We start from the raw sequence: 23,626 nt of genomic DNA on the forward strand, positions 1-23,626 counted from the left end.
AGCAGCCTTGACACTGTGTCAGTGGCAGAAGTAGGTTTTTGTACAACAGAAATTTTCAAATGCAGGAAAAGCGCATTTGTTACGTTAGCAAAACAGTTTGGACTGGCCATCAACCAGAAAAGAAACAGACTTAAAAAGAATTGTTTAAGATTTTTAAGAAAGTATAAATTCAAGTTCAAATGTACATGTACAAAGCTGTCGCCCATTTGAAATGTTGTTAACTAATTTATACTGAATTATAATGTGACTAAAAATAACAAACATTGATCATTTTTACACAGTTCAACAAAGAAACAATGAACTATTTTGAATTTGAAGCTACATGGAGAATTAGGGTAACTGTAAAAACAGAAACAACCCAAGGCCAAGAATTCACTTCCTATATTATATGCTAATCTCGCTATGTACTCTCAGTCTATTCAGAGCATTCCAGTTCTTGTCATCTCCACTCCTCAAATCTCTTGAATTTGCTTTACATTGATTGTGGAGATTATAAGCACATGTTTGGGAGTCAATGCAATTATTCAAGTATATCCTTCTGCGAATGATAAAAATATAATTGAACTTTTCTACCCTGGCTGCTGCAAAAGTTCATTCTTTCTGCCACTTACACAACATTACACGAGAGGTATTTTAATACGATATTCTGAGATGACCCAGAACCCAGTAGAAAAGAATGAGCCACAATAGTAGTTTCACAGGACACTGGCTCAAATTGTAGACCTTCATTGATTTAAGTGAACTGGTACCCAAATTAGCAGTGACTTGCACAGTGACAATTTGTTATAGTACTCTTGGTCCTTCTATACAGCCCCCATACTTTTCCTTGGACTCTGTGTAGCCATGCTGGGAATCTGGGATAAATCCCTGGCTATCCATCAGCAATGAATTGCCCACAACTTGATATTGAGAGGTGGGCGATAAGAACTAGTGATGGATGGGCCTGCGCAATCCCTTACACTGAGATGCGGGTCTCAACTCCTGCATCCTGGATGGCTTGGTAAGTGTGTTCCATTGCTAGGAACTAGGTACACCTCCTCCCTGTACTGGCGTATTGGCAGAATCCATCTCTCATTACTGCCCCACGTCAATGTACACACCTATTAATCTCAAAAATGGGCCGGTTTGAGGTGAATGGCAATCATGAGATTAATTCATTTTACCTTCCCACTAGTACCTGTAGATTAAAATTCTCAGCAGATCTTTGACCCTTTATTTAATACTCTCCCAGATGTCTGCTTATCCTGGTTTGCTGTTATCAGCTGCTACTTTCGGCAATTTTTTTCAAATCAAATCAAGTTTAATCGTCATTCAAACCATACATAGATAGAGCTAAGTTTTGAATACTGCGTTTTTTGGACATTTTTCTGAATAAACAAAACATGCAATTACAGTCCAGCTAATGGGATATGCTTCAGGATGCATAGATCCAGCATAATTTGGTCCATTAAGTAAAAATAATAAATTAGAATAGCAACTGGAAATAATTTAATAAGCAAAATCTTTTAAGAATTCTTAGAGGGTTAAATAAATAAATCTGAATGTAGAACCAGGACTAAGTGTGATGTATGCAACATGTGTGATGCCTAGACCTATGCACGGAGCTGGGTGAATAAGTATATCTAAAGTGTACAATGTTTGCTGACCTTTAACAGAAAGTTGTACTTTGAGAGTCATCTGGACAAACTCTGCACCATTTAAAAGATAAAGAGTTTTCAGTGCTTTTTTTCAGCCTGGGGCCTCCTCACCAGATGTTAGGTGTAAAGAGGCCAATAAAGGAGACCAAGTAACTGTTGGCCAAAAGAGCAGTGATAGAAGGAGGGTGATCTGCACAGTTCAATTTGTGGCATGCCTGAACCTATTCATGTACATGTGATGAGAGCAACAAATGGTTGATAGTGAAAGGGATAACCAAGAAGGGAGTGAGTGTATGAAATTGGAAATAGTACAGCCTATACACTTCCATTCATCACTAGGAAGGCCTCAAAGCTCTCCGTGTCTTTCTGGACACCAGACCCAACCAATTCCCCTTCATCACCACTCTCCTCCACCTAGCAGAATTTGTCTTCACTCTAAATAATTTCTCCTTTGGGTCCTCCCACTGCCTTCAAACAAAAGGGGTAGCCATGGGTACTCACGTGGGTCCCAGCTATGCCTGCCTGTTTGTCGGCTGTGTGGAACAGTCTATGTTGCAAGCCTACACTGGTGACCATCCCGCATTTTTCCAATGCTACTTCGACGACTGCATTTCTGCTGCTTCCTGCACCCTGCTGAATTCATCAATTTCTTCCACTTAGCCTCTAAATTCCAACCGGGCCTCAAATTCACCTGATCCATTTCCGACATTTCCCTTCCCTTTTTCGATCTCACTTTCTCTATCTCCGGAAACAGCTTATCTACCAATGTCTATTATAAACGAACAGACTCTCATAGCTACCTGGAGTATATCTCGTCCCACCCTAGTACTTGTAAAAACACTATCCCCTTCTCTCAATTCCTCTGTCTCCACCACATCTGCTCTCAGGAGGAGGCTTTTCATTCTAGAACAAAGGAGATGTTCTCTTTTTTCAGAGAAAAGGGCTTCCATTCCACCACCATCAACGCTGCCCCCAACCACATCTCTTCCAATTCACACACGTCCGCCCCATCCTCACCAATCACCCTACCAGCCTCTGCTACCAGAACATAATTCTCCGAAACTTTCGCCACCTCCAACTGGATCCCACCACCAAACACATCTTTCCATCCCTCTACTTTCTGCTTTCCACAGGGATCACTCCCTACACAACTCCCTTGTCCATTTGTCCCTCCCCACTGATCTCCCTCCTGGCACTTGTCCTTGCAAGCAGAACAAGTGCTTCACCTGACCCTACACCTCCTCCATCATTACCGTTCAGGGCCCTAAACAGCCCTTCCAGGTGAGGCGATACTTCACCTGTGAGTCTGTTGGGGTCATGTACTGTGTTCAGTGCTCCTGGCGTGCCCTCTTGTATATCGGTGAGCCTCGACGTAGATTGGCAGACCACTTCGCCGACCATCTGCCAGAACAAGCGAGATCTCCTCATGGCCATCCATTTTAATTCCACTTCCTATTCCCATTCTGATATGTCCATCCATGGCCTCCTCCACTATCGGGATAAGGCCACACTTGGGTTGAAGGAACAACACTTTATATTCTGTTTGGGTAGCCTCCAACCACATTAATTTCTCAAACTTCCAGTAATGCCTCCAACCACCATCCCCCCTTCACCATTTCCCATCCCCTTGTCCCTCTCTCATGGTATCTCCTTTCCCATCCATCACCTCCCTCTGGTGATCCTCCCCCTCCCCCCTTCTTCTTCCTTGCATGGCCTTCTGTCTATTTCACCAATCAACTTTCTAGCTCTTTGCTTCATGCCTCCCCACCAAGTTTCACCTATCACCTGGCATTTCTCCCTCCCCTCTCTCCCCACCTTTCAAATCTACTCCTCAGCATTTTTTCTCCAGTCCTGTTGAAGCATTTCAGCCTGAAACGTTGACTGTACTTATTTCCCTAGATGCTGCCTGGCCTGCTGAGTTCCTCCAGCATTTTGTGCGTGTTGGTTGAATAGTACAGCATGTCGGCTAACCTAAATATACAAGAAGCTTGACATCACACAGGACAACACAGCTAACCTAATGGACACCCATCTATGACCACTCACTCACTCCACCACTAATGCACAACAGCAGTTGTTTCATGTGGCAGGTATTTTTCTCTTCACACTTCTAACTGGTTTTTGTCAAGCCACTTCTCCAGCTCGTGGTGCATCGGTGGACCACGGAAAAGTCATCTTGGATCTTGGTGAGAGGCATGTTTTTACCAGGTGGAGGACACTGGGAAATCTCACTTGTTCTGGCAGAGAGAGCGTAGATGCTTGGCAAAGAGGTCTCCCAATCTACGTCAGGTCTCACCGATATACAAGAGGACACGCCAGGAGCACCGACCACAGTATATGACCCCAACAGACTCACGGGTGAAGGGTCGCCTCACCTGCGTTGGGGCACCACAGGGGCAAGCTGGTGATTGCTGGGCACTCCATCAATGTAGTGTTTGCATTGTTCTGACATGCCGACTTCTGAGTCCATTTGCGGCTGTCCTCTTAGACAGAGTGGGCAAAGGTACTCTACGATTATCCCACGCACAAAATGATAAAGTTAACAACTGAACTCGTCAATCAGAAGCTCAATATCTAGTTTAAAGAATATCAAAGTCAAGGACTGACAAACAACCAATGTATAAAAGAAGACAAACTGTGCCTCCTGCCCAAGCATGGCCTGGATTGTGGGGGTCCTTGATGATGGATACTGCTTTCTCATGACAGTGTTTCATGTAAAGTTGCTCAATGGTGAGGGAGGCTTTTCCTATGATAAATTGGGCTTTGTACACCACTCTCTGTAGACAATGGTAATCTTTATGGAAAAGCCAGCTGATGTGGCTGTGCGACATGGAACATGGAATTTTGGAAAAGAACTCTTAAGGGGAATATGGATAATACAGCTTTTAACCATGGCAGAAAGAGACTGATGATGGATTCAAGGATTGAAAATACATTTAGTATCAAAGTACGTATACAGGCTACAGCTCTGAGATTCTTCCTCCCACAGGCAGCCACAAAACAAAGAAAAACCATGGAACCCATTCAAAGAAAACATGAAACCCCAACACATGAAAAGAGAACAAATTGTGCAAAAGGCCAAAAGCGAGTGAACAACACATAGAATATCAAACATCAGACCAGGAGTCTAAGAGTATTCAGTTTAGTTCAGTTCAGCGCCGTGCCGCTAAATGCCACTAACTGACTGCAGAGTGCAGAACCAGTCTTTACCAAAGTGCCCCAGTCTTCACAGATTGTCCCAATCAAACCACTCAAAAAGAGTAACTGGAATATAAAAACTTGTGCAACATGAACTTCAAAGTCCCCTAGAATGAGTCCACAGCAACAAGCCTCACCGATCAATCATTGCAATGTGGAACCCAAGACCCTGCACTTCCCTCTGACCACAGCTAAAGAGAGGGAGAGGGAGAGCAGTTATTCACAAACAGATGACTCCAAACATCTGGCTATCCTCCACTCTCGCATTCATCAACTTCAACATTGCTCGACACCTCAATCGGAAAGAAGCAATGGCGCTGACCATGGGCTCATGCCCTGCTTCCAGGTCCCCAGGCCTCCAGGACGCCCACTCCACTCCCAATCTCACCGAACTCCCCCGGAGACAGCAAAGCACCAGATCGCTCAACTGGCCCGAAAACACACCATCAAAATGTAACTCACAGGCTCCAATCACACACAGCTTTGTTGAATGAAGAAAAAGTTAAAGAAGTGGTTTCATGAACTGTTTACAGGCTGTCGCCTTTGGCTACCTTGTTCATCTTAGAATTTTAAGAGAGAAAGAGCATTGAATTTGCCAGTGGCAGACCTATATTAAGATACTCTGATCCAAGTCCTGGTCGCAGCTGTTGTAGTACCCGACTTACAGCTTAGCCATGGGATGTGGTATTTGATGTGATGCAGGTGTTCTCATCCCTGCCAGAGGTGTCCTGAGCAGCCGACATGCCGACTTCTGAGTCCATTTGCGGCTGTCCTCTTAGACAGAGTGGGCAAAGGTACTCTACGATTATCCCACGCACAAAATGATAAAGTTAACAACTGAACTCGTCAATCAGAAGCTCAATATCTAGTTTAAAGAATATCAAAGTCAAGGACTGACAAACAACCAATGTATAAAAGAAGACAAACTGTGCCTCCTGCCCAAGCATGGCCTGGATTGTGGGGGTCCTTGATGATGGATACTGCTTTCTCATGACAGTGTTTCATGTAAAGTTGCTCAATGGTGAGGGAGGCTTTTCCTATGATAAATTGGGCTTTGTACACCACTAATTCCCTCTGACCGCTGTGGTCAGAGGGAAGTGCAGGGTCTTGGGTTCCACATTGCAATGATTGATCGGTGAGGCTTGTTGCTGTGGACTCATTCTAGGGGACTTTGAAGTTCATGTTGCACAAGTTTTTATATTCCAGTTACTCTTTTTGAGTGGTTTGATTGGGACAATCTGTGAAGACTGACCCTAACCCTAATTCTCACATTTCTCTGTGGGAATTAGAAATGTTTAAAACCATACACTGAAGTTTTAACTGATAGGCCTGCATATTTTGGAAGTTTGTGAGAAGCAGTAGGTCTCTCAATGCAGTACAACCGCTCAAAAATTCTTGGAACTGCTGTGAGAAGCTCTCTGCAGTGCGCTTTCAACGGTTCAACTATTTAAAATGGGTTAGTTGTTGGTTTGTGGTTCCATGGCTGGAAATAATGCATAAGCTTCTTTCTCTCACAGGTTTCTGAACATTAATCTGTTGATACTGCCTTGCTTTCAGTACAGTTTTACTACACCCATACACTTCTGTTCAGGTTGCATTTGGGGCTGAGAAACAAACAAGAATTGGATCAGCTGGGACCAAAAGGAAACTTATTTTGTATCCAATGGGGTTCTTTTTTATCCAAACCTCACTGAGGAGCAACTTCCCTGGTATTTTCACTGAGTTGACAAGACTAGATCACCCACTCTACCCATAACTTGAGCTCAAACCAAAGTATGGAGCGTTTTGCTTGTGGCTGTCAAGAACCTGTAACTATGTTATTTACCAAGCTAGCTTCTTCCACTTTACAATGAATCGTTTCAGTGGCTGCTGCCAGTCTGCTGATACATCAGACACTCTGCCAATGCATCTTACAGAATGAGGAAGGGTGCAATGGTGTTCCGGAATGCCGGTATTCCCATTGCTTTGTGCATTCTACTGACTTATGTGGAACCGCATGCAGCTCACTCTGCATGCTTATGCCCAGTTTCCATAAGACTAGAAGACATGGGAGCAGAATTAGACCATTTGGCCCATTGAGTCTGCTCCACCATTCAATCATGGCTGATCCTTTTATCCCCTCCTCAACCCCATTCGCCAGTCTTCTCCCCATAACCTTTGATGCCGTGTCTAGTCAAGAACCTATCAATCTCTACCTTAAATACACCCCCAACGACCTGGCCTCTACAGCTGCCTGTGGTAACAAATTCTCCACCCTCTGGCAAAAGAAATTTCTCTGCATCTCTGTTTTAAATGGATGCCCCTCTATCCTGAAGTAGTGCCCCCTTTTTCAAACCTCCCCTCCCATTTCCCTAGCAGCATCATAGTTCACTTATGCCCCACAAGAACTCCTCACTAGCATTTTCCAACCGAGCCATCTGAAGTAAAACAATGGCTGATGAAGGAAAACAAGATGCATCACCTTAATTATTTTTTCTCATTCCTTACTTTTTGGCTCCTTATCCTGTTTCCAAGGATAGCTTTCAAAGGAACAATCCTTATCCAATCCTGACAAGCACATTCTCCATAAACCTTGAAACTGTAAGACCAACCTTAATGAGGGTTCCATAAACTCATGTTATCTCCAGCATCTACAGAGGGAAATAAGGAGTTGACATTTCATGCCAAGACCATTCATCTGAAGGGGCACGGCCAGACTCATCAACTGTTTATTCCCCTCAATAGATGCTGCCTGACTTACTAAATTCCTCCACCGTTTTGTGTGTGTTGCTCAAGATTTCCAGCATCTGCAGAACTTCCTGTGTTTTTCATTTCAACTAATGCAACTCAGTTTCCTAATAGGGCAAATTACTCAAGAACTGGCTTCAAGGATTCCTATAACTCAATGTAATGCAAACATTTCAGATTTCTGGCACTAATTTCTCCTTGTGCATAACGATTAATATGCAATATTAACCCAATTTACCTGCTGCCTTGGAGTCTAGACATCAGTCAGATTTCTGTGGTTAATGTTGTCTGGCATGTAATTTAACGTTTGGAATCAACTTGATTCATGTAGCTGGTTCTAAAAAAATAACATTGCCGAGAAAAGCTAATAAAAATATATGTATAGATTATGAAAAAGATTAAAAGCAAAACTACAAAATGTAGTGCACAATACATATTTTTGAATAAATGTTCAAAATGTCTTCTGTCATGTCAAACCAGGTAACAGATTGTGGCTATATTCCTCTTTGGCATATGTCTGCATGTTGCTCATGAGTGTTGGACCCAATTAACTATTATGTTTGACACCATAAGCCTTGCAAAACACAGTAAGCGACACTTCTAGGTATCACAATACAGCCGTGGTCACATAAATGCAGAAACACTTTCACTTACTCACTAATATTCTCATTATCTTGCCATCTCCATTAACATAGCACTAGGGTGGGAGGGGGTATTATTGAATTCTGTCTGCAGGCCATAGTTCAAAATGGTTCACATTTCATTATAGTGTGGATGAATTCCAGATGTGGTTCTGTGAGTAATCAGTGCTGAGTCTAAAGCAGTGAATGTGCTTTAAGCTGTTGGGAGAAGGCTGTCACTAAAATATGAATAATGGCTGAGTAGTGCACTTATATTACAGATTAATTCACATTATTCTCAGCCAAGAAACAGCAAAAACAATGGGAAATTAATTCACTTCACTCTGTTTTTGTCAATAATAGTCTTCAGAAATGTTAATGATGTTTTATGATGTATATTTTATATAATACTTTTGTTTTTCTGAATTATTAAAGCTTGCAATATTATGGTGATTTTAGCGTGATTCATTTTTGATAATTTTATGTAATGGGTTTAAATGAGAAGTGATTTGATATGTTAAAGCTCTCTTGAGAATACTGTACAGGCAGTCTCCACAGAAAGTCAAGTATGTTTCCCTTCAACTGGAATGTTGGGCAGATAAATGGTATAGCAGTAAATGACAGGGAGGCAGAGAGTAACAGACACAATCAAGACCTCAACTGTGGGGGAGTGGAGGTGACGGAGAGAAATGTGATGGCAGAGTGAGTAAAAAAAACGGCTAGAAAAGTTAAAAACCTTTTGAACATTTCCAAAGGAGAGTAAGAGAGAAAGGGATTTAGAGATGAGTCACTACAGAAAGGAACTGGTTCAAACACAGAACAGAGTTACTCAAATAAGAACAGAACGGGTGGATCAGAAAAAGCACGAGTTATTGGTAAAGCAAGCCACAGTTGGAAGGGGTCAGAAAGGGGCAAGAGGGGTTCAACACCAAGATAAGTGTTATTCGAAACAATTCTGTATAGGCAGATCATTGGGGCCAAATTACTGGAGATCGGGCAAAAGCAATGGAGCACCAAGTACGAGAGTATAGGGGTCAAATCTGTGAGAAAAGGGTTTTTTAAATTTGTGAACTTGAAGTGATGTTGTGGGTGAAGAAAACAGAAATTTTAGTTGACAAAAAAGGGTCTAAGTCTTAGATTGGATCTGATTTCATAAAATTTTACATATGATAACCAATAAAATATCATACTCTAAAAACTAACAAGATCAGAGTTGAAATGTAACAGATACGGCAGCTACTAATAACCAAAGTATTACCTTTGCTTAATTTGGAATTGACACCTTAAATTTTTAGACCTAACTAAACTTAAATCATCAGAGAATATGTGTTATTGAAGCTTATTGGAAAACATTGAAGTAGAACATACTCCCTTCATGAATTAAGTGGTCAGCAACTTTATCTCACTCATAACATTATACTACCTCAGGTAAACCTACAAAAATGTGGAAACATAGAAAACCTACAGCACAATTCAGGCCCTTCGGCCCACAAAGTTGTGCCGAACATGTCCCTACCTTAGAAAATACTAGGCTTACCCATAGCCCTCTATTTTTCTAAGCTCCATGTACCTACCCAAAAGTCTCTTAAAAGACCCTATCGTATCCGCCTCCATCACCGTTGCCGGCAGCCCATTCCACACACTCACCACTCTCTGAGTAAAAAACTTACCCCTGACATCTTCTCTGTACTTACTCCCCAGCACCTTAAACCTGTGTCCTCTTGTGGCAACCATTTCAGTCCCTGGGAAAAAGACTCTGACTATCCACATGATCAATGCCTCCCATCATCTTATACATCTCTGTCAGGTCACCTCTCATCCTCCATCGCTCCAAGGAGAAAAGGCTGAGTTCATGCAACCTATTCTCATAAGGCATGCTCCCCAATCCAGGCAACATCCTTGTAAATCTCCTCTGCAGCCTTTCTATGGCTTCCACATCCTTCCTGTAGTGAGGCGACCAGAACTGAGCACAGTACTCCAAGTGGGGTCTGACCAGGGTCCTATATAATTGCAACATTACCTCTCATCTCCTAAATTCAATTCCATGATTGATGAAGGCCAATACACCGTCGTCTTCTTAACCACAGAGTCAACCTGCGCAGCTGCTTTGAGCGTCCTATGTACTTGGACCCCAAGATCCCTCTGATCCTCCACACTGCCAAGACTCTTACCATTAATACTATATTCTGCCATCATATTTGACCTACTAAAATGAAGCACTTCACACTTACCTGGGTTGAACTCCATCTGCCACTTCTCAGCCCAGTTCTACATTTTATCAATGTCCCGCTATAACCTCTGACAGCCCTCCACACTATCCACAACACCTCCAACCTTTATGTCATCAGCAAACTTACTAACTCATCCCTCCACTTCCTCATCCAGGTCATTTATAAAAATCACCAAGAGTAAGGGTCCCAGAACAGATCCCTGAGGCACTCCAATGGTGACCGATCTCCATGCAGAATATGACCCGTCTACAACCACTCTTTGCCTTCTGTGGGCAAGCCAGTTCTGGATCTACAAAGCAATGTCCCCTTGGATCCCATGCCTCTTTACTTTCTCAATAAGCCTTGCATGGGGTACATATACACTACATCCATTGTTCCTCCTTTATCAATGTGTTTAGTTACATCCTCAAAGAATTCAATCAGGCTTGTAAGGCACAAGTTGCCCTTGACAAAGCCATGCTAACTATTCCTTAATCATATTATATCTCTCCAAATGTTCATAAATCCTGCCACTCAGGATCTTCTCCATCAATTTACCAACCACTGAGGTAAGAATCAGTGGCCTATAATTTCCTGGGCTATCTCTACTCACTTTCTTGAATAAAGGAACAACATCCGCAACCCTCCAATCCTCCAGAACCTCTCCTGTCCCCATTGATGATGCAAAGATCATTGCCAGAGGCTCAGCAATCTCCTCCCTTGCCTCCCACAGTAGCCTAGGATACATCCCATCCAGTCCCAGCGCTTATCCAATTTGATGCTTTCCAAAAGCTCCAGCAAATCCTCTTTTTTAATATCTACATGCTCAAGTTTTTCAGTCTGCTGCAAGTCTGCACTACAATCATCAAGATCCTTTTCCATGGTGAATACTGAAGTAAAGTATTCATTAAGTACCTCTGCTATTTTCTCCGGTTCCCTGCACACTTTCCCAATGCCACACTTGATAGGTCCTATTCTTTCACATCTTATCCTCCTGCTCTTCACACACTTGTAGAATGCCTTGGGGTTTTCCTTAATCCTGCCTGCCAAGGCCTTCTCATGGCCCCTTCTGGCTCTCCTAATTTCCTTCTTAAGCTCCTTCCTATTAGCCTTATAATTACCTAGCTCCCTGAACCTTTTGTAAGCTTTTCTTTTCTTCTTGACTAGATTTATTACAGCCTTTGTATACTACGGTTCCTGTACCCTACCATAACTTCCCTGTCTCATTGGAACGTACCTATGCAGAACTCCACACAAATACACCCTGAACATTTGCCACATTTCTTCTGTACTTTTCCCTGAGAACATCTTTTTCCAATTTAAACTTCCAATTTCCTGCCTGATAGCCTCATAATTCCCCTTACTCCAATTAAACGTTATTCTAACTTGTCTGTTCCTATTTCTCTCCAATACTATTGTAAAGGAGATAGAATTATGATCACTATCTCCAGAATGCTCTCCCACTGAGAGATCTGACACCTGACCAGGTTCATTTCCCAATACCAAATCAAGTACCTTTCCAGGATCTGTTTCCCTATCTGCTCCTCGATATCCCTGTTACTATTGGGCAGTCTATAAAAAACACCCAATAAAGTTATTGACCCCTTCCTGTTCCTAACCTCCACCCACAGAGATTCCATAGACAATCCCTCCATGGCGTCCACCTTTTCTGCAGCCATGACGCTATTTCTGATCAACAGTGCCACACCCCCAACTCCTTTGCCTCCCTCCCAGTCCTTTCTGAAACATCTAAAACCCGGCACTTGAAGTAACCATTCCTGTCCCTGAGCCATCTAAGTCTCTGTAATGGCCACCACATCATATCTCCAGGTACTGATCCACGCTCTAAGCTCATCCGCTTTGTTCACAACACTCCTTGCTTTAAAATAGACGCATCTCAAACCATCGGTCTGAGCGCATCCCTTCTCTATCACCTGCCTATCCTCCCTCTCGCACTGTCTCCTAGCTTTCTCTATTTGTGAGCCAACCTCCTCTTCCCCAGTCTCTTCAGTTCAGTTTCCACCCCCCAACAATCCTAGTTTAAACTCTCCCCAGTAGCCTTAGCAAACCTCTCCACCAGGATATTGGTCCCCCTGGGATTCAAGTGCAACCCGTCCTTTTTGTACAGGTCACACCTGCCCCAAAAGAAGTCCCAATGATCCAGAAATCTGAATCTCTGCCCCCTGCTCCAATCCCTCAGCCACGCATTTATCCTCCACCTCATTCTATTCCTATTCTCACTGTCGCGTGGCACAGGCAGTAATCCCGAGATTACTACTTTTGCGGTCCTGCTTCTCAACTTCCTTCCTAACTCCCTGCACTCTTTTTTCAGGACCTCTTCCCTTTTCCTACCTATGTCATTGGTACCAATATGTACCATGACCTTTGGCTGTTCTCCCTCCCACTGCAGGATACCTCGGATGTGATCTGAAACATACCAGACCCTGGCACCTGGGAGGCAAACTACCATCCAAGTTTCTTTCCTGCGTCCACAGAATCGCCTGTCTGACCCCTTAACTATAGAGTCCCCTATCACTACTGCTTTCCTCTTCCCTTCCCTACCCTTCTGAGCCACAGGGCCGGACTCTGTGCCAGAGACATGGCCACTGTCACCCACAACAGTATTCAAACAGGAGTACTTACTGTCAAGGGGTACAGCCACAGGGGTACTCTCTAGTACCTGACTCTTCCCCTTCCCCCTCCTGACTGTGACCCACTTGTGTGTCTCCCATGGCCCCAGTGTGACCACCTGCCTATAACTTTATCACCTCCTCGCTCTCCCTGACCAGGCGAAGGTCATCAAACTGCATCTCCAGTTCCCTAACGCGGTCCCTTAGGAGCTGTAGCTCCACACACTGGGTGCAGATATGGCCGTCCGGGAGGCTGGGAGACTTCAGGACCTCCCACATCTGACACCAAGCACAGAAAACTGGCCTCACACACATACTTCCTCCTTTCCGCAAATAACACTGGTAAACCTGCCTGGTCTCGTCCCGTTACCACCTAATCCCATTGAGCCAAAACCCTAGCACACTGCTGCCTCTCACTCTGTTACCCGCTGGATCCGGCGGTCTCCTTTGTATACCTTTCATGCTCTACTGGCTGACGTCATGCGCCTGCGCAGTCTTGTCTCTTTTTCACCCCGAGTGGTAAAAACTACCTTGGCTCTGAAAATCAGCCGTTCACTCACAGCCTTCTTGCTTCGAATCAAAAACTGTTGAAGATTCCTTGCCTTTTTAAACTTTTTGCGCTCTACTGGCTGACATCACGCGCCTGCACAGTCTTGCCTCTCTTTTACCCAGAGCAGTAAAAAACTGAGATTATATTTTAAGCTTGTTAAACTTGCAAAAATACTGTATATTACCTTCCTTGGAACCAAATTTTGGAAGATGAGTACCACCAGCAAACAATTCTCTAGCACTTATAGAGGACAAGTTAGCGCTGGGAAAATTGCTGCCAAAGCAGAATGAATAAGGCATCATAAACGTAAAGGTTAAATCAAATGGGCCGACATTGAACCTGTAAGCTTGCTGATTGCTATTTCTAACAAATGAAGAATATGAAGAATTCTTCAATATTTGAATAGGCATATGTATGCCAAAGCAGAGCTGGAACTTATAGAAACTACATGTGAGCATATTCAGTGTCAGGGGGTTTAAAAAAGGACAAGAAGGATGAAGAAACAGTCATTCCTAATTTGATGGCTGTCCTAGTTAATATAAATGCAGGACATAAGCACTCCTGTATAAAATAACTTATTTAAATGATTAACAGCAGAGAATGCCTCAGGCAATCTAACACTTTTCTTGTTTCTTTGTGGCTGCCTACATTTACTTTGACACGTGGCAGTAGGCGCTGAGTTGCCCATTGGTGCTGAGCTGATTATAGATGTGCTAAACAACTCTCTGATTTAATGGAACATTTTAAGGCCTTTCGACCATAATACAGAGGAGCAGAATTAGACCACTTGGCCGTTCAAATATGTTCTGTCATTCTATCACGGCTGATTTATTTTCTTCCTCAATCCCACTCTCCCCATAACCTCTGCCTTCTCCCCAAAAACATCGACACCCTTACCAATCAAAAACCTATTAACTTCCGTGTTATGTTTTGTAACTTCAAAACATTAAACTAATTAAAAGGAAGACACAGGAGTCAGAAATGTGACTATAACTTCGTGTTTACTTTGAGCGAGACATGCACTTATCACATGGTAGCATCATGACTTACGCAATTCACGTACATTTACATATAACCTGTAATGAATTATTTAAGCTAACATGAATAGTCAATCAAACAATATTATTACAACATTACTGAAATATTAAATACACAACACTCTGCCCTGCTTAGCTGTAAACTCCAACTCAAAATAGAAGGCATCGCAACAAAATACACAGTATGTATATATATAGATAGATAGACACACACACACACAGTCAGCCCTCCTTATCCGCGAGTTCCGCATGCGCAAATTCAACCAACCGCGAATCGCGAAAACCCGGAAGTGTTCTTCCAGCACTTGTTGTTCGAGCACGTACAGACTTTTTTTTCTTGTCATTATTCCCTAAACAATGCAGTATAACAACTATTTTACATAGCATTTACATTGTATTAGGTATTATAAGTAACTAGAGATGATTTAAAGTATACAGGAGGATGTGTGTAGGTTATTGTGGATCAGGATCGAAAGTTCTCTTACTATGTAAGTCAGAACAGGTACATCCAGTATTATTTAGCGTCAATTAGTCTTAGTGTATAGTATATATTTTACCTTTCTATGCATATAAAATACTTAAGAAACGTATGTTTCAGCGCCGGGCTTGGGAAATCCATGCCAAGTTGATGTAGAGGATCAAAAACCCAAAACCCCAAAACCCAATAATTAAACCACTGCATTGCTTAGTAATTATAGTATTCATCGGGGCAGGGCCTTTCTCACTTTATCCTTTAAAATTGTTCCGATTGTTGACCGACTGTAGCCTAACACTTTTCCAATGACCGATGGTGTTTCATCTCTTTCCGATCACTTTATTATTTCCATCTTTTTTTCAATCGTGATCGTGATTATTTTCGTGAACAGAAACACTGCGGATTCACAGCTACGCCACTGGGTCCTAATGTCCACCGCACTGAGTCAGGTTAAATAAGGTCTGGGGTTCCACCGGGTCCTAATGTCCACCGCACTGAGTCAGGTTAAATAAGGTCTGGGGTTCCACCGGGTCCTAATGTCCGCCGCACTGAGTCAGGTTAAATAAGGTCTGGGGTTCCACCGGGTCCGAATGTCCGCCGCACTGAGTCAGGTTAAATAAGGTCTGGGGTTCCATCGGGTCCTAATGTCCGCCGCACTGAGTCAGGTTAAATAAGGTCTGGGGTTCCACCGGGTCCTAATGTCCGCCGCACTGAGTCAGGTTAAATAAGGTCTGGGGTTCCACCGGGTCCTAATGTCCGCCGCACTGAGTCAGGTTAAATAAGGTCTGGGGTTCCACCGGGTCCTAATGTCCGCCGCACTGAGTCAGGTTAAATAAGGTCTGGGGTTCCACCGGGTCCTAATGTCCGCCGCACTGAGTCAGGTTAAATAAGGTCTGGGGTTCCACCGGGTCCTAATGTCCGCCGCACTGAGTCAGGTTAAATAAGGTCTGGGGTTCCACTGGGTCCTAAGGTCCACTGCACTGAGACAGGTTGAATAAGGGACTTGAGCATCCACGATTTTTGGTATCCGCAAGGGGTCCCAGAACCAATCCTTCGCGGATAAGGAGGGCTGACTCTACATACAATTCAACTATATTTACTACAACTACAGACATTCACAGCATAGTAAATTTTAGATGGTCCCATTCAGGCAAAAAGATTTAATTGCTGTGGAGGCTTTCTTACTCCTGTGGATAATGTCTTTCTTGATGGAGGTGTGGGGGGGGGGGGTGATTCCACTTGGCAGGTGAGACTTGTGACTATGAAGACCATCTCAGTCTGGGGCCTCCTCCATAGTGGTTACAGGAGATAATTCTGAGACTGCAAGAAGTGGTTCTGACTGCTCTGGATGCCTTTCTTCTACTTCCTTTCTCTTCTTCTAGTCCAGGGGTGTCAAACTCATTTTAGGTCACGGGCCGGATTGAGCAAAATGCAGCTTCATGCGGGCCGGATCAGTCGGACGCGTGCGAACGCAGCTTTCGTTGCCTCCGTTTTTTCAGCCTGCTCTCATGTGTCTCAGTCTCTGCTATAACTACAAAGTGTTTCCCTTTACAAATTCCGTTTCTTATGAAGAAGACTGCCGAGCAAGACTGCCAAATAAACACTAAAAACCCTGAAAACCTGGTACCTGAATAAACTCAGCATGAGGCATATCATACGCCATAGGCGCTTCAATTACTGGGGCCAGCTTTAATAGTAATTAGATATTATCTCGCGGGCCAAAGATAATTCCACCGCGGGCCGGATTTGGCCCGCGGGCCTTGAGTTTGACATATATGTTCTAGTCTGTGTATTTTGAACTTAGGAAGACCCATTTCGTTCACTGTAGTATTTTCTTATTAATCCTTCTATTGGTCCCTTTAAGATCTGATCTCTCCTCTTGGTTTCTTCATCGACAACATCATCCGATGAATCCTGTTTTTGTATCTCCATTGACTCCTCTTTTTTTGGCCTTCCATTAATCCAGCTGGGCTTTGTTCTTTGCACCTACATTTACAAGCAGTTTTTTGTCTCCTATTTGAAGTTCATGCAATAACTTTAATTCATGCAGAGTAGAGTCTGGTTCTTTATACTCACAAAAGCCAAAAGCTTACAACTTTCTTGCAGCTCCTTGAGCTTCCTTCCAGCTTAAAAGCAAACCACTTTTGACAATAACTGCCTGATTGAGATATCAGAGGCTTTCTCAGATACGTTACCTACAAAAACTGTTGTAGTGAGACCACTGCTTTCATCACTTTTACATTTCCTCTGTGCAGCATGGTCCTTCCTTGGTCCAATATGCTTTCCAACCACAGGCACAGAGGTTGGCACTGACACCTGTTGTCCTCTGTTGGCTAATGGTTCATGGAGAACAGTATGGAGACAGTTATGGCATCGTCCAGTACAATTCTTAATTTGCTTTCAGTTGATTCCATTACAGGGGATGTGGCACGAAACTGGTGGATGGATCTCCAATCAAGTTGTAGTAATCTCAGCCACTCACAGCCCCAAAAAGTTCACCCTCCTGTTTATACCATGTACAAGCTCAATGTAGCTTGTTGGTTGTTATATTTCGCTGTTACAAATGTCATTCACACAGGAGGTATCTTTTCTCCAGTATATGTTCATAGTCGGATATCTGCAGGCTTCAGCTTAGTTTCTTTGAAATGCCATTCAAACTCATTTTGTAGAATGACCAAAACAGTGTCCAACTCCATGTTACTTAATTTGTTGTTCATTTCTAGTGTAAGCCATATTGCTTGTCTCTTAGAAGTTTTCACATTATAAATCTCAAGTCTACGCAGTCACTCACATCATTATCAGATTTTTCAACAACAGCATTCAGTTTAGTGCTCTTTCTGAAACTCCAACTTGACTTCTTATTTTTTCTTCTTCCCTGTGCAGTCCATTTATTGTTTGTCTGCCCAGCATGCTCTTTGCATGTGTCCTACTTGACACATTTACTGCATGTTTCACCTTTAGAACTGTAATGGTCTAGTGAATGTGAGCCACTGCCACAACATTAACACCATTTGTTCAGCCAGACCAGTTTCTGTTCAGACATTACAATTTTGTCCACATGCACTTTCATTCCTGACTGCAATTCAATTGTGTATGCTGCTTCCATCATTACAGCAATTTCAACTGCTCTTTTAAATGCAAGCTGTGCTTCAGTTAGGAGCTGTTTTTGAATTCTTTCTTGTAGGACAATCTAAACAATCTCTTCATGTATCATTAAGCCCTTTTTTTAAACTGGCAATATTCAGACAATCTCTTCAATTCAGCCACATATACTGAAATAGAATCCTCTTTGTTTTGATTCCACTTGCGAAGCCTAAAGCATTCTGCAATCAACAATGGTTTTGGTTCTAAATGTCCCTGCATTACTTTCAGAATATCAGCAAAACTCATTCTGCTGAAGCAGTTACATTTTGAAGCAAACTATGTGCCTTTAAACCGAAATCACTCAACAAAATTGGTACTTGTTTTTCATTGGCTCTTTCATTTCCTTCAAAATATTGTTCAATTAGCTCAGTATACATGAGGCAGTTGCCTGCTGAGTCAATCAAATGCATCTGTTTCTGATGTAGCCAGCCATTGCGGCTCTTTTAAAAATTAATATTACCATAGTTACACACCATTCATGATCCTGTGAATTCTTTCATTTTCTTCCTTTTATTAACTCAATCATGTCTTCCCTTCAGAAGAACATATGCTGCCCTGCTTTTGTTTAAACTCTGAGGTATCACTGCACTTTTACAGATTGGTAATAATCATTTCCAGTTTGTTTTTAAAGTAGCTCATCACTACTGTTAAGTTTTTGTAACTTCAAAACACTAAACTAAATAAACAGAAGAAACAGGAGTCCAAAATGTGCGTCAAACTTCATATTTACTTTAAGCAAGGCACTTATCACTTGGTAGCGTCAAGATGTAAGCAACCCACGTATCTTTACATAAACCCATAAAGAATTATTTAAACAGACAAGAATGCTTAATCAAACAATATATTCACTCAAATTACTCATTACTCGAATACTACTGAAATATTAAATGCACATCAGTCTGCTTTACATACATCCAATGACTTGGCCTCCATGGCCATCTGTGGCAATGAATTCCATAGGTTCAGCACCCTCTGGCAAAATAAATTCCTCTTCATCTCTGTTTTAAAGGAACATCATTCTTTAAGGCAGTTCTGACCACAAATAATTCATTGGATCTCTTCCAGAAAAAAAACCTCATTAAAACTGGACAATTTAACTATTACAAATGATAGTCATTCCTAGGTGACAAACCTATGTTATTCAATGCTGGAAAGATTAATTAACCCAGAACTCAGTCGTAAAATTTACAGTGATTTATTTTTTTTAAATACTGAAACAACACCCATCCTAGAAGTTGTTATGAATGGATTTTAATCATTGAACTGCAAACTATTTATAAGACAGTTTCTTTTCTTTCTAGTTTTATATAGCTTGGTTGTTATTTTGTTCTTATTGTTATGATGGAGCACTCAATTGCAGAATATTATATTGAAAAATAAAGAAGCCTTAGAAGTTGAAGATCCATTGAATTGTTTGGCACTTCTCTCCAAACAGCTATCAGGTCTATATCACTCATTGTGTTTTAGGTTTTCTTTCAAAAAAATCTTTAACGTTTTGTGTAACAATCTATTGAAATTTTGTAAGACATCTTAATCCCTCCAAAATAAATGCAGAGAAATTGGAAATCAAATGAGTGAATTAGAATCTGTCTGCAAAATATATTTGAAGAGTCTTATCAAAGCTTAATTCTCATTTTGGTTTAGTTCCTCACAAATCTTAATCAGCTTGTGGCTCCCATTAGGCAGGGCACACTGACTTATGTCCACTCCCTGGAACTGGTACCCATGGTGCCCACCTGACTGTAACTGCTTTTTTTCCACATCTAGAGGGCTAAGTGACCCAAGAAGTATCCTGCTAAGCAAAGAGAGCTGTGAGAAAGAAGGAAGCCTCAGACTTTATTCCACCAAGGCCTCATTCTTGAGATCATCCAGATTGCCTTTGATAACTCACTGCTTCCGGAGTGTGGAACTGTTTGGACATGCCCCTGATGGCCAACTGCATTTACAAATGGCTCAAGTAGATAAAAATTATTACAAAAACAGTTAAGAAGATGTTTTAAAAATAAATCAAATGCTTAGCTGCCCTCTTCTATTCCTACAAATTCAGCAACACCACGCAACTGAATCTGGTTGCTTCTTGAACGCCAGTGGTCCAGTGTCAATACTAGTGTCTGGTTGTCAGCTGTCAAACAATTGGAAGTGTGCAGTTTGCTCTTGCATTTTTGTTGCTTTATTCTGGCTGGAGCAAGATTTGGAAGAGAAGCAGCAGCCTCCGGTAGACTTCTCAGTTAAACTCTGTTTAAGACTGTTAATTGTTCACCAAGCTGGTGCCCTTCACATTAAGTAACTAGACATATTTGTTAAGTACAAAGAATTAATCCCCATTCTATTACTAGCAATAAAATTCACAAAGCAATCAGAAGTCAGAAATGAATCCCTTTTTTTCCCAAGTAGATTTATAAGCTAGAGAAGGCAAATTATATTTAAGACAGACTTGGGAAACTGGTGCAAAGTGAACAAGCTTGCACGTGCTGTGCATTGCCAAGCTCGCATGCAGTGAAAGTTTATGTAAGTATAGCAGCACCTGGAATACTGTGGTTAGTGTATGAATATGTATGTCAGCTGCAGTCAGCAGTCTGTTGTGTCAAATCTTTGAACTGTCTAAAAAGAAAGAGTATTGTGCCATCAGATAACAGATCACCATGGAGGATAAGCACTAAACTTTCAAAATGCTTGCACAACCTAACACAGAATGACTGTATGAAGATAGCTGACTGTAATATTGATCACTAAAGCAATTAGCATATTCATGTCACTGGAGTTCTCCCCCTGCCTAGTTGTCAGTGGTAGGGCTTCTAAATGACAAATGTCAGCTCCATCTCTTCAGGGCTTCGTTTGCTGTTCTCTGCAGTTTTGCTCTTTATTAACCTTGGAGTGAACTTTGCATTCATTGATGAAGGAAAAACTGTTACAGGTGTGAAAATGATAACATTTTTGCATGCACTCTATTTTCATTGCAGTACCACAAGGTAAAACATATTAAAAATGCAGAATAAAGTGTGACAGCCATAGTTTAACAATGGGACAGAAGCCGGGGCGCATGCTTTCAGACTTTTGTATCTTTTGCCTGATCAAAGAGGGGAGAAGGGAGAACATCCAGAGTGGTGAGTGGAGAAGTTCGAACTATAGACAGGGTCCATGGATGAGAGGTTGGTTCCTGTGATGAGCTGAGCTGCGTCCACAACTCTCTGCAGTTTCTTGCAGTCACAGGCAGTGCAATTGCATAATCTATCTGCAAACCACATCAGCCAATTCAGTTCTAGTGCATCTCTGAATTCAGCAGCAGCTGGAACTCCTTAAAAAAAATGAGCTTTTGCCCAAAGTAGCTGAGGTGCCCTTTGTAACTGCACAACAGATAAAACGAAAGACCTAGCTAGATCTTGCTTCCATACCATCACTGCACTGCCCACAACATGTAAATTTAGAAGTTTCTGTGAGAAACCTGTGAAAGAGGAAAGGATGAGCAACCTGTGGAATTCTAATTGTCTCTCAGTAAGTGGAATCTGGATCATAAGCCAGTGAAGGTCTTGGTATTCAATCTGACATATCAAGCCCACTCCTTGCCCACTGGTAGATTACTGTGGAGTAAACTGACCAGCAACATGATCCCAGCTGGGTCTTCACACAGGATGTCTCGGTGGGGCCCGATATTGCTTCAAGAGCTCCTATCAGGGATATTTGTTTGCGGCACTGAGGCCCTCCTGAGAAACCTATCAGCAGGCTTGGGCTACTGCCGACCATGATTGCCCTGGAAAGTAGGTAAGAGAGTAGCTGGAAATCACCCTCGAGAGCATTTTGAGTTTCTAAAAGCTGACTCGTTACAGGTACAGGCCTGAAATCGAGCTGCTCACAATGAACGGAGGATGTAAATCTAAAGGATTTGGTGAGAAGCCTGGCCTAGTATGTGAAAGAAGGTTAGATAAGCAATCTTTGGAGAGCCACAAAGGAGCTTGAATAGTAAGCATCCTCCTGAATCCTCTGAGATAACTTTTACTCCAAATACTAGTTATGCACAATGACTTTCATCCCACTTTTTTTCAGAGGAGTACTGTTCTTAAAGACTCTGTGAAGACATCTTTAATCTAATGCACCATTATCTGACCAAACAGGAAAATAACATTTTCAAAATAAATAGATTTAGTCTGGGTATTCATCACGGCTCTCCTTCAAAACAGCACAGCTATGCCAGGAATTGTTATATGGATATTCACATTATGCTATGCCCCAAGAAGGGAACATCCATCATTAAGGACCCTCACCATCTGAGTTATGCCCTCTTCTCATTACTAATATCAGGGATGAGGTACAGGAATCTGATGACCCACATTCAATGATTCAGAAACAGCTTTTACCCCTCCACCAACAGATTTCTGAAGGGTCCTTGAACCCATCAACACTAACTCATTATTCCTCTTTTTACACAATTTAATTATCTTTTAATCAATAGTCATTTTATGCATTTGCATTCTACCACTGCCACAGAACAACAAGTTTCACATATGATAACAAAAGTGATTCTGATTCTTATTGGAATGTGGCATGCTTTCAATAGAGTACAGAGGGAGCATTTTCATCACAACTATACTTCACATTAAGAGAGAAGAATATTATTCAGAATTACCTTTAAAAGTAGTGTCCTTGACAAAGTTGTTTAGGTTGCCTAGACTAAGTGCCCAGGCACTCTTCTCTGAAGGGCACTCAGGTCCCGGAAAATTGACGTTTGGAATTCATCCTTCCACCTTATCTCAAAGGCCTTCTAAGAGCAGGGAAAAGCTCTTGTGGACCTTGCCCTTAACAACTTTGAATTAAAAATGAGAAAATGAACACTTCCAAGTAACTCTGAAGTTCTTCCAGATATATCTCTCCAAACTTCATAGTGAAGAAAACTCCCTGGAGTGTAGGAGAATGAGGGGTGATTTGATAGAGGTGTATAAAACTATGATGGGTATGGATAGAGTGAATGCAAGCAGGCTTTTTCCACTGAGGCTAGGGGAGAAAAAAACCAGAGCTCATGGGTTAAGGGTGAAGGGGGAAAAGTTTAAAGGGAACATTTAAAGGGAACTATTTTGGAAAATAGTTTACAAAATTGACAAAATTTAAAAAAATATCTGTGGTGGAGAAAGGGAATTTTCTGCTCATTTCCTTTAGTTTGGCAGCCAAAGAACTCAGCCAAGAAATTCTCTCAGATAATACAATGTTTTGCTGTGCTCTGTGATACAAAGTGAATATAAAAAGACTACAAAGAAAATTTGAGGCCTAACTATAAAGTCCAAAAAGTTGCCCCTTTCACCTCCTTTCATGCCAGGTCCTAAATAGTTACTTAATATAATCAGGAAGGCAGTTGAAAAGCTATCCAGAATACCGGAATACCAAAAGTCAGAAGTTATGTTACAGTTAC

This window comes from Hemitrygon akajei, chromosome 2 (assembly GCF_048418815.1).
Source record: "Hemitrygon akajei chromosome 2, sHemAka1.3, whole genome shotgun sequence".
In the NCBI taxonomy this organism is placed as follows: domain Eukaryota; kingdom Metazoa; phylum Chordata; class Chondrichthyes; order Myliobatiformes; family Dasyatidae; genus Hemitrygon; species Hemitrygon akajei.